Source organism: Pan troglodytes, chromosome 3 (genome assembly GCF_028858775.2).
Source record: "Pan troglodytes isolate AG18354 chromosome 3, NHGRI_mPanTro3-v2.0_pri, whole genome shotgun sequence".
NCBI lineage: Eukaryota > Metazoa > Chordata > Mammalia > Primates > Hominidae > Pan > Pan troglodytes.
The window spans coordinates 15,191,231-15,204,415 of NC_072401.2; the positions used below are offsets into that span (position 1 = coordinate 15,191,231).

Sequence of the window (13,185 nt, forward strand, 5' to 3'; positions counted from 1 at the left end):
GACTCGGTGCTAGGACAGTGCAGGATGGGTAGCAAAGAATGCAAAGTGTTCCATGAAGCCAGAATATGTGTCACTCCAGACATGAAAGCCAAAACCCTCTTCCAGATGTTGAAGCACTCCTGCTCCAAGGCATTGCCAAAAAGCCAGGCCTCTCCACTTTGCTTGGCAATGAAGACCAATAATCCACCTTAATTTGGAAAATTCCACTCACGTTCCTGGTCTCTGGCTTTCCACATGTCCCCACGAGGTTTTATGCCAGCTTTGAGTTCCAAATGTTGAGGAGGAAGAAAGGAGGGAATGGAAAAAAAAAATAGGTAGAGGAAAGGTCGGAAATTTAAACTGAATTGTTTGGTAATGGAAATTCCCTTTCAAGTCTCTTTCATTCTTTATTTGGATTCCATTGAGTGTGGGCCAAAAGAGAAAAAGGAAAGGTTAAATTCTCCTATCAGATCTGGCAAACAATCTCAGCCAAGCAGCTTAAGGGACAGATTAGCTTGCCTGCAAAGCAAAAGTGTCGATACACAAGATGCCAGCAGGCTGCACAGACCCCTCCTTAGAGGCCTTGGCATCCATTGGCCCTGGGAGGGGCTTGCAGGAGGAAATTGGCCCATAGGCAATAGCTTGATCCTCAACAAAGTGCAAAACATTTTCTCTGCCCAGGGGTAGAAGGAGGCTTTAGATATTCTCACCTTAACTAGTCGGATCTGCTTCCCTTTGAAGAATAAACTTTCATATCCTCCCCCCAGAGAAATACTCACAAGATTTTGCCCCCAACCTAGGGTTTCATGAACCTCAGCTATCCCACCCACAGACCTTGAACCCCTGTCTTATAACATGAGATCCCCGACCTCTTTGAGAACATCTTACTAAAAGCCTTTCTATTTTTCACAGGCCTCTTTCCATCAGCCTTCACTAGAGTCAAAACCCTTCTTTTTAAACTAAGATCAGATCCAAAATTCAAAACATGTCTGGCTGTGGCCTGATGTGTCTGTGTTTAATTCAAAAAAAAAACTGGCAAGTTTAGTGGGGAAAAATAACCCGAAAAACTGATCCTTGGAGTAAATACTGAGCCCTACTATTATCTCCTGGAGTAAATATTGGTCTCTACTTTTAGCTCCTGCAGTCCTGGACTGGGTGTTAGGAAAGTCACTCAGCATTTCAGAGTTTTCAATTTTCTCATGAATAAAATGGGAATTTATTAGTCACCTGTCAACCTCTTCAGGTTTTTGTCAGGTTACATTTCCTGTTTGTCAAAGTGATTCTCCAATGATAAAAGGAACTATGAAATATGAAAGTTTAATGAGCAGCTATCACATGACAGACCCTGAAGATGGGGACATAGGTCCCTCCTTCCCTGAAGGGGCTCCCACGGAGTGGGGAGGTGGCTGAGGAAGGCAATGACCACAGTTCATTATGAGAAAGCATTCTGATAAAGGCTTGAAGAGGCCTTCCAGGGAGGATTCCATGCCTTCTGAGACAATCAGGAGACACTTCCTGAGGGAGAGAAGCATCTGAACTGTACCCACTAGGGCAGTGAGAGGAGCCAGCTGGGAAAAGGAGGGACAAGATATTTCCATTAAGGGAATCAGCATGCTCAAACTTAAAGAGGAGAAGCGTAATAATAATGACTGCATGATATGGTTTGGCTGTGTCCCCAGCCAAATCTCATCTTGACTTGTAGCTCCTATAATTCCCATGTGTCATGGAGGGATCCAGTGGGAGGTAATTGAAGCAGGGGGATAGGTCTGTCCCATGCTGTTCTCATGACAGTAAATAAGTTTCCTGAGATCTGACGGTTTTACAAAGGGCCTTTCCTGCACACACTCTCTTGCCTGCCACCATGTAAGATATGACTCTGCTCCTCATTTGCCTGCCCCCATGATTGGGAGGCCTCCCCAGCCATGTGGAACTGTGAGTCCATTAAACATCTTTCCTTTATAAATTACCCAGTTTCCGGTATGTCTTTATTAGCAGCATGAGAGCAGACTAATACCCTGCGTATTTCAGCTCAGGCTGCTGATATGGACATGAGTGCTTACTGTGATGCTGGGAGTCTTGAATTAAAACACAAATACTGAAAGGACATTTCAGGGTCACGAAGTGGGGCTGAGGAGGAGAGAGTAGGGAACAAGTCCCCTCTCCAGTCTCCTCACCACCCTGAAAAAAGGCAGAGCTTGGCTGTTGAGAATATTGATTTTCTCTACTCCCATGTTTCCCTGTGTCCCCATGTCCATGGTTCTATTTAGGGGAGATGCTACCAAAGGCCACACTTCCTCAGTGTGTCAGATTCTTCCACCTGCCTTTAGACTCTCCAAATTTCAGATTAGAGGACATTTTTAGTTCTTCAAGGTCTTTGGGATCCAGCTCTTAAGCAAGGGACCCGGGTGTACATCAAGAAAGCTGAGCCTGCTTTCTGGCAGAGGAAAGCAAGCCTGTCATTCATGTGAAGAGCATCCCCTAAATGATCGTGTGTCTACGTGCATGCAAACACTGGAGATTTAACAAAACCAAAGAAAAGTATTTGGAAGCCTCTTGCCAAATACTTTTCTCATTAAATTTTAAGTGTGTTTGTGTTTTAAAGGGAAATGTAATCCGTATGTTTCTGATGGACTTAGATTTAATATATCCAAATGCTTCATAGTAATGTCTACCATCCAAGAAGTTCTTGGAACCTGGATTTTAGTCTGAAATCCTCCTCAAAAATAGAAAGCTATAGATATTTTCTAAGAGAAGGAAGAGCATGAAGCAGGTGGGACAAACTTCAGTTTTTTGTTTAATGCATGGAAAAATAAATCTCCCTAAAACAAACTCATCTGTGACAGTTCTCACCTGCCCTTTCTCTTTGGCATTCACAGTCACCTTATTCATTGGGAAGTTGACCTCACATCTCACTGTCTAGGACAGTCCCAGTTAATGCCACTTGTCCCAAAATCATTGTCTACAGTGCCCAGTTTTATTCTCCAAATATCCTGGTATGAATAAGAAATGATGTGATCACCCTAGACAGGGCAGAGCTCTGACATGCCCATTCTCTCCTTCCTTCCCCTTTGAGATAGCCCAGATACAAATGTAACACAAGCCACAAATTCAAGCTACATATGTGACTTAACATTTTCTAGTAGCTATATTAAAAATAGTAAAAATGAACAGGCAAAATCAATTTAAATATATTTCATTTAACTGAATATATCTAAAATATCATTTCTAAATATAATCAACATAAAATATTAACAAAATATTTTACATTACTCTATTTATACTAAGTCTTTGAAACTTATGATGCATCTCAGATTGGACTTACTATATGCCATAACCACATACCACAATTGTCTACTGTACTGGACTGTGCAGTTCTGCTATGAATGTCTTCCATGTCATGCTTTTTTACCCCATCTATGGTTAGTAGTTAAATTCATTTACAATGAGTTCCTGTACTTGTATCTTAGTATGTAAAGTAAAGATTTTCAAAGACTGGCTTTAAAACCCATCATCTTTCCATGGCCTTAATAACAGGAATAAAATCTAGTTTCACACTCATATCCCAGGAATAACTTTGTATTCAAGGTGGTATCTTGTCTCCCCTTGAAATACTGAAATCCATTATTTTCATGGGGTAGCTAGACACATAGCAATGCAATTTTTAAGTGAGGAAGAATATATTGGCTATTTCAATATTTCACATTAACCTCAGTATACAATCAACAAAGGTTCTTTGCTCTTATTTTTATGTTCTTCTTGTCTGCCACCTTTTAGTGTCCTTTTAGGTCAATAAGATTCTTGGATTTTTTTTTTTTTTTTTTTTTTTTTGAAGCCCTGCCCTAGGGCCTCTGCCATGCCTGCAAACATTAGACTCCTAGTCATTGTCCTAGGAAGGTATTTGGGCTCTGACTTCATCTCTCACTTGTTTAGGAACTCTCTGGCAGGGATTTCCTCCCCAACCATTGGGCCTGAAACATCACAGGCCATTCACTGACATCTGCTACTGGAAATGATGGACTTTCTCCAAAAGTGCCATATTTGATTAGTGATACATTCAATTCTCATTTAAATTGAAGTTGTCACTTCCTTGTCACACTGGGCTCCTAAAAGGCCATGTTCACATATGCCCATGTGCATGAACACACACACACACACACACACACACACACACACGGTTAGTAATTAATGCATTTGTGTATTCTTTTCTTCTCTCTCCCTGCTTGTATTTCTTCCTTTCTACCTTTTTAGCATTTGCCACTAAGGCTGACATATAATATGTACCTGATATGGTTTGGCTGTGTTCCCACACAAATCTCATCTTGAATTGTAATCCCCATAATCCTCACGTGTCAAGGGAGGGACCCAGTGGGAGGTGATTGGATCGTGCGGGCAGTTTCCCCCATGCCGTTCTCATGATAGTAAGTTCTCATGAGATCTGATGGTTTTATAAGTGTTTGACAGTTCCTCCTTCACATGCTCACACTCTTACCTGCCAGCTTGTGAAGAAGGTGCCTGCTTCCCCTTCTGCCATGATTGTAAGTTTCCTGAGGCCATGTGGAACTGTAAGTCAATTAAACCTCCTTTGTTTATAAATTACCCAGTCTCCGGTAGTATCTTTATAGCAGTGTGAGAATGGACTAATACAGTACCCAATAAATAGTTCTTAGCTAACTGATATACCTGACAAATTTTAATAAAAAGCAAGAGGTTTTAAAATTTAAAAATACTCATAACTAAACATTTAAATACGTTAAAAGGCAGCTTTATAATTCCAGATGTCACTACAAACCAACTCAACAGGCTCAAGCCATTTCTAATCTGGGAAAGTCTAAAATAAAGCTAATTCTGTTAGCTTTTTAATGGGACAAAAATTACGGTTACTGTGAAAACTTTAACTTAGAACTCTCAGACTTGAGGATAATTAAAGTCACAGCTTGAACATTACAGAAATAACTATTTCAATTTAATTTACTATTGCATGCAATGTAAGGGCTGATTACTTTCCCCTCAGCATTTTGGACTTTGATATAACTTCCTTTTTGTGAGTTAAATTTACTTAAGTGTCAATATTTTGCAATTCAAAGTACCAATTAACTTTATGTGTGTTTTTTCCCCTTAAAAAAAAGCAGCATTCAACAAAATTGTAAATGTTCTCTTGTTTTGCTTCTATCACACACTTTGGGCTTGAGTTGTATTTTGGAAATGTTTGTGTCAGGATAAGGCAAACTCAGGGTGTTCCTAGGTCAAAAGCTCTAATCATCAAATAAATTCATCACCACATTGGTTTTATTCTTGGACACTCACCCCTTTTACCTAAGAATGTAGTATAGCATATTCAAAAGAACAGGTGGTCTACAGAATACTGGGATTTGAAACCTAGATTTCTATGAGATGTTGGGCGAGATATTTTAACTTCTCTTAATCTCTCCAAATAATAATAATAATAATACCTATTGAATGCTTACATGCTAGGTACTGTTCCTGGTAATTTTCAAATGTTATCTCATATAATAATCATTAAAAATCCCATCTCTCCATTTTGAAGATAAAAAAATGAAGCTTAAAAAAAAATAAATAACATGCTCAGAATCACACAGCTAGTACAGAATAAAATCTGTATTCCCAACTCATCCAACAGTTTCAGTTCCACTGCTTTTAATCCCTACTACTTGGATTCTGTAAACTGATGGTGGCACCATTGTTAAGACACAGACTGGGAGACTTGATGCAGGGCATGCATCTGGCTCAAGCTTACTGTTGTCAGTGGACCATAGGTGCCCAGAGCTCTAACTCATCCTCTGTTTGACCTGTCAACCTAAAATGAGTGACACAGAGATCAACTCTCCAAAACAAAGAGTTTATTCAGGAAGAATAAGGGATTGCATTTCTGGATATGTGTGCTACGGCAGACCATAGGCATATCTGAGAAGGCATAAGCAAGGGAAGCTTTTTTAAACTGTTTAATTTTTTTTTAGAGATGGGGTCTTGCTCTGTCAGCCAGGCTGGAGTGCAGCAGAACAATCATAGATAAAAGTAGATTCGACCTCCCAGGCTGAAGCGATCCTCCCACCTCAGCCTCCCAAATAGTTGGGATTACAGTGTGAGCCACTGTGCCCAAGGGGAAGCTTTTAAAGGCAAGACCATTGTTTACAGGAGATTTTCAAAGTCGCTGGTGTTGGTTCATTGGTGGTGCTAGCTGTTGATAGGTGAAGGCCTTCATAAAAGAGGCTTAACTGGAAAGTTCTGGTTGGGAAAGTCCTTTGTGGCAGTTCCTGTTACTGTCATACCTGTGTGAGGGCCCTTCCTTCATGGCCTCCCAGTTCCATTTTCTTAGGGTTTGACATGAGTGACTCCATCTTTGTATTGATAATTTTCACAGACCTGAGAATCACCCCAAACTGTCATGTTTATACCTTTCTGTGTGGCCCAAATTTATACAATCCTGCAAAATAAATACTGAACCAGCCAGTAGGAGCAATCTGCTTACCAGGCAATCCTTCTGGAAACTTTGCAGGCTACAAGTCCCAAGACAGCCCTGTAGGTACAAGTCCTAGAGCGACTCACAACATCTGGTCGACTCCACATAAGGTTCAGAGTTCCCCAGGGGGCATCTCAACCAGTTAGCATAGCCAGACCCAGAGACAGGGGCTCCAAAAGCTCAGTCATCTCTGATGCTGGGAAGACCACGACCCCCTGTTTCCCAGATCAAAAGACAATATTGTTGTCAGATCTTCTAACCAGGTGGATGAAGTTGATCCGAGAGAAGCAGAGAAGAACAATGAAAAGACCGTCTCATCAGCTTTCACCTTCCCAGAGACCAGACTGGACCCCTGCCCTCTATATTAGATGAACTATTTTAGTGTCCTTCCACACAAAACTTGCCTATTTTGATTAAGCAAATTCAAGACAGATACCTGTGTCTAAAATCAAAAGAATTTTTAAGAATGTACCAATGAACAATTTCATTCTTGTTATTTATCCTGGGACTGGCTTCCATAAAAAATTCATAGAGCAGAAGCTAATCGACTTGAAAGTTAGAACACTGGGAACAGTTTCCCATCTGCCCCTTATGAATTTCATGACTGTCAGGAAGTTATTTCATCTTTCTTGCTCAGTTTATTCACCCCATTTAAAATTGCAAACACACACATTCCAGAAGTCCCTACCTTCCTTCCCCACTTGATTTTCCCCATAATAATTTTTATTTCTAATATATTAACTTATTTATCCATTTTGTTAATTGTTCCCCCCAGTAAAATGCAAGCTCCATATAGATGCTACTGAATCTCCCTGGTCCAGAATAGAATATAATACATAAGAATTCAATAGATATTTATGGCAGTTGTTGTTGAATATATTATGTGATTTGATTATACCGTATCAGTGGTTACCCTCTTGAGATCCTATGAACCCTGTGAGTTCATGAAGATAGTATTAGACAAGCCTCAGGCTAATTTGAATATGACTGAAAGCATAATGGAGATAACACATTTTAACCATCACTATGTTCCTCCAGCTAACATATCCAACATCTTATTACACAAGAGAATTTAATGCTTCTTAAAATTGCGTTTATTATTACTTTTCACTATTTTCATAAATTATCTATGTCTTTTGTTAATAAAAAATGATAATGCTATTAGTTTGACCAAAAGTCATAACAAGAGACAATGGAAGAAAGAGCTACAAAATAAATCTTTGGCATGTGACAATTCTCAAGTTAATCTTCTCAAGCCATATTTTGTTACCTTAAAAATAAGTGTGGTATAAGATAGCACATATAAATAGCCTAACATGTACTTAATAAATATTAGCTCCTTTTTTTCTTTCACATGGTAGAGAAATAATTCTTTTCCAACCCTAGAATCCAGGATTCTTTGTTGTTGGAGCTGCACAAGCTGAGATGTGTAAGTGCAGTTTAAGACCAGAATTTCAAAAGATCTTATTGTCCACTTAACAGCTCTTTTAAAAAGTATAATAATAAAATTTTAAAAAGTTCAACAAATAAATAAGACTTAACAAATCTCTATTAAGCTATCATGAGTTCAATTCTTATTGAACTTACTGAACACTGCAAAATTGGCTCAGAAAAGACAGCAACATAGGTGAGAATAGTGCTTATATCTCTGATTCTCAGGAAAAGTAACCAGTGTGGGGCAATTCATTGAGTGGTTTATTTCTAGTTGCATAAGGAGAGGCTGGGCAAAAGTGAGAGACTGAGATAAAGTTTGAGAAGAAACAGAAAGAGGACACTGGAAGACAGAGTGACAGGGCAGGTAGATGACAAAAGCTAATTCCTTCCTTATGCTGAGGACCCCCGTATCTGCATTAGCATTTGAGCAATAGAGGAATTAAACAAGCATATTCCCTCTTTCCCCCATTGGTTGCTAAGTGACACCCAGAAAAGAGGTCAGAAGAACATAACTTAAAATGGGAATCTTTTTAATTTCTCAACATTTCTCATGCTTCTTGAAAGTAGGAAGCTTTCAGGGTTACCTTTGTCAAGAATCCCTGAGGCTATGCATGGGACATTAAACACAATAATAATAACTAGGAGCAATTCCTCTATGCCCAGATGTTACCTTAGATACTTTGCACATATTGCCTTGTTTAGTTTTACCCTTCAAAAATTCCAGAATTTTCTAAATATTATTAGTTCCACTTTTAGGATGAGGAAGCTGAGCTTCAGAATAGTTAAGAGGTTTGATTAATCAAAGATAGGATAGGTTACATTAAATCAACAAACAGCTGCCAAATCTAAATGCTATTTTTTTTACACAAAGTTCTTTCTGATTTGAATCCAAGGCACTCTCCAGAATAACTTTCCTCCAAGTGGTGAGTTGAGACTCCAAGCTGATCACCATTTTGAATCTGCAATCTTAATGTGAGACCTCTTCAATAGCTATTTTGGCAGGAGAAGAAAAACAAGTGGAAGATCTCATACTGACAAATGCTTCAGCCCAGAAGTGGTAGGTGTCACTTCTGTTTACAGCCAATGCGCAACAAAAAGCCCTCACTCAACTGTGATTACCCACAAGAGAAGAATTAGATATCAGTAAGTCCTAACAGAGGCTTCCCCAAGGCAACATAGGGAAAAGACAGAGTAGCAAAGACCCTATTTCAAGTGTTTTGATTCCAAATTCCTAGTTTATTGTTTTGTCAGCCAATTAAATAGGAAATTCCAAATGTATAAAAGAAAGATTCTCAAATATTGACAACATTTTAGAAACTGTACATGCTTAGGGAAGATTTAGGGCAAGTAAGAAGTTTCTTGCCACCTTAAATTATACTCTACTGTCAACCAAAAACAGATGTTTCTGGAACTACAGATGCTTCTGGAAGAGCCAAAAGGGAGAAGTCTATCACTCCTCAGTAATGCGATCATGGTCAGCTCAACACCACCCCAAATAAACAATCTAATGGTAAACATTACTAGTGTTAGTATTAGTATAGCCTGTATCTATTGAGCAATTGTGTCATAGCAAATGGTTTTGAAAATTCTTTTCACATATTGATTCATTTCATCCTTACAAGAGCCCAATGAATTAAGCATCACTATCAGCCTCGTTCTCATGTGAGAATAAAGGATGCAAGGATCAAGGGGTCAGGTAACCTAAGTTCAACCTGTAAGCCTGCTACACAAATACAGTTGAAGAAGCAGTCTCCGTCTTTGCCTTTTTACCAGATTGCTCTTTTTAGGTTCCTTGTGTATCCAGTTCTAGAGCTACCTCCATGCACAGTCATTTCTGGGTAGGACAAGTCAACACACCAAGTCTCAATAAGTCAGAGAAAGCAACTGGCCAGGTCCAGAGAGGTAGAAACTGAAGTTTAAAGCTTTGGCTAAATACCAGACACTCGGGTTACACAAACCAGCTCTCAGGACAACCCAGTGGAAAAAAGAACAGGAAGAAAAGAGCAAACATTTGTGGAAACTTGTTAAACTAGCGAAGTGGGAAAGCTCAGCACCCTGTAGAGGATTCGGAACTCCAATGATACAATCCCAGCAGGTTCCTCCTTTTTACTTTTTATTAGCAGCACTGGTTGAGGCTCACTGTCAGCTGCAATAGGGTTTGTCTTCCCAGAGCATTCTCCTTCTCTGAACAGTTTTTTTTAATGGAAGAAAAAGCAAGAAAAAAATTTTAAAAATTTGCTTAAAGAATTTACAAGTAAATTCTCCAAATATGAGAGCTTTTGAGTGATGAATAAGGACAAGTTATGAATCTTCTGTAGCCAGAGCACTGAATTAGGAGCTTTAAGAATGTATGAGAAGGGACTCAGTATCTCAGCTTTCAATGTCCAGTAGTGTTAGGATTGAAAACAGCACTGGACTTAGATTTAAAAGATCAGATTTTTGGTTTGCTACCCATGGCACCACAAACAAATCAGTTAACCTCTGTGAGACTCATTACATTGTCTATAAATAGTGAAATACGCATCTCTTACCTCCTAGAATACATGGCATACATAAGAAACACAAAGATTTCATAATACCCCAGACCCTTTCTCTTACTTAACAGCCTCTGAAAGTGTGTCTCCTTCTCTTTTGAATGTCCTGTCCCATCCAGTCACCCTTCATATGGCTAATTGTATGAAAACACATATGATCCTGTATTGCAATGCCATTTTACGTGCCTGTTTCCCAACTCTGCTGTGAACTCCTTCACAACAGAGGATGGTGTCTGCTGTGAACTCCTTCACAACAGAGGATGGTGTCTGCTGTGAACTCCTTCACAACAGAGGATGGTGTCTTGCTATGCATCATCGAATGACCAACAAACATAGGGGTTGTGCTGAAAACGCACACTGGGGACTTGTAATTCCAGAAATACTATGAACAAAACACCATAACACTGAAAATGCTGACTACAATATACACAAACTTCTCATTAAATTCATCAATGGACTGACAAAGAAGGAAAAATATGTAAAGGTCAAAACCTAAATGCACAAGGGTAACTCAGAAGGTTGAGCATAGCACTGAAGTCAGCTCGCATCCAGGGTTTGTTTACTGAGCTCCAGTGGTCTTGAGCACTAGTTAATGAGGAGACAATCCCCAAGGCTCACCCAAAGTAGGAAATCTGATAGGAGATTTCCCAAAGAGCTATGACTTTAATTTAAGACTGAACATAAAATGCATCTACCATCAAAGTGATTACAAAAGGATGATCCTGTCACAAACTTTTACACCGAGTGGAAGACAAAAAGCTCTCTGAACATTCTTAATCATAAGTTGGCCTCCAATCAGGTTTATTGTTCCAAATCTCCATAGCTGGGTGAAAATTCCTATCTGAAGATTTGGTTTAGAGTATTCTCGAATTAGTGGAACAAATCTCCCCTGAAGGAATCAGGTCCAAATCAGGCCTCAAGTAATTCTTCAGATGAGGAATAAGAGGATAGAGCTCACTATCACCTCTTCCATTCAATATTTGTTGGGGGTCCCAACAAAATAAAATGGAATAAAAGCGATGAATAAAAACAGAAGTTACACATTTCTAGAAAAAAAGAAAAATATTATTATTTATAGACTATATGATTATCCACACACAAAAAAACAAAATCAACAGATTAACCATTAGGCTCAATAGATACATTATCAGAAGTTCTTGATAAAATATGAAATATGAACAAACAGAAAATAGACTTTAAAAGAGAAACCATTTATAAAATTAAGTATTTATGTCTGTTAGACATAAGTCTAACAGAAATGAGAAAGAGCTTTATGGAAAATATAAAACTTTATTGAAAAACATTAAAGAAGGACAAAATTTTAAAGAAGAGATATGTACATGGATAGGAAGACTCAGTATTTATGACACTCCTTTCCACATTTATTTATAAACCTATAAAGTCAATATAATTCTAAGAAAGTTTTTTAACAGGTTATTTTTAAGGAACTTGGCAAAATGACTTGAACATTTTATATGAAATAGCAACGCTCCAAGGACAGCCAAAACACTCCTGAGGAAGAACAATTTGGGGTTTTATCTTTCACAATACCAGGCATTATTAGATGAGGGTAATTAAAGAAGGCTGGTGTTGGTGACAGAAAAATAAGTACAGAAGAAGGAAAAAGGTGGACAAAAACAGGACCACACATATATGGAAACCCGATTTATGACAGCCAGCACTGCAGATCAGTGGCAAAAGATGACCATTCAGCAAATAATCTTAGAAAAATTGGTTACTTATATGGACCAAAATAAAAATTAACCCCATCTCACACCACACATAAAATCAATTTCAGCTGGTTTAAATATTTAAATATAAAAATAAAAAATATAAAACTTCTAAAATATAATACAGGAGAATACCAGAATATCTTGATGACATCTGGGGAAGGAAGGGTTTATAAACAAGAAATAGACAGTACAAATCTTGAGAAAATGAATGATGTACTTTGTCAATGTTAAGAACATCTATGCATCCAAAGGCATAGTACAGAAACTGAAGTGAAAAGTCACCAACCAAGAGAAGGTGTTTGGGAATATATCATGATGAAATTAGTATCCAGACTGTATATACATGTATATACAATTTATATTAATTGATAAAGACAAACAATTTAATAAAATAAAATGGGAATGTCCTGAATAAGCATCTCACAAAATTAGAAACTGTAATGACAAGTTTTAAAATATTCTTCACCTCGCTAGTAATCAAACTAATGCAAACTAAAACCACAAGGGGGGACAATTTTTTATCCAATAGATAGGCAAATATTAAAGACTAAGAATAACAAGTGTTGACAAGGATGTGAGGCAGACATTACCATGATAGACATGAGCTGGGATTGTAAATGGGCATAGCTACTTTGTGTAACAAGGCTACGGCATTATCTAGTAAGGTTGGAAATGTTCACATCCTGCAGCCCATCAGTTTCATTCTCTGATATCTATGCTGCAGAGAATTTTGCCCATGTATACCATCAATTTATATAATAATGTTACTAGAAGCACTTGTAGAAACACGAAAACAAATTTAAAGGAAGTAACTAAAATGCCTATTAAGAGTGAAATGGATAAGTGAATTCCTCCATATCTGTCCTCTTGCATAGTACTGAAAGAATTCATTACAGTTATGTGAACAACATGGATACATTTCAGAATACCAACAAAGCAAACAAAGCAAATAGCAGAAGATCAATAGCAATGTGATTACATTAATATAAATGTCAAAAGCATGAGAACCCCCCCAAAATTTATTGTT

At 38.2% G+C, this 13,185-nt stretch overlaps 1 long non-coding RNA gene across 4 annotated transcripts in view; it reads right to left on the reverse strand.

Annotated features, from left to right (window-relative positions):
* LOC107974202 (uncharacterized) overlaps positions 1-13,185 on the reverse strand; it is a 386,436-nt gene that overhangs the window by 229,958 nt on the left and 143,293 nt on the right. The gene's annotated exons all lie outside the window — the stretch shown is intronic.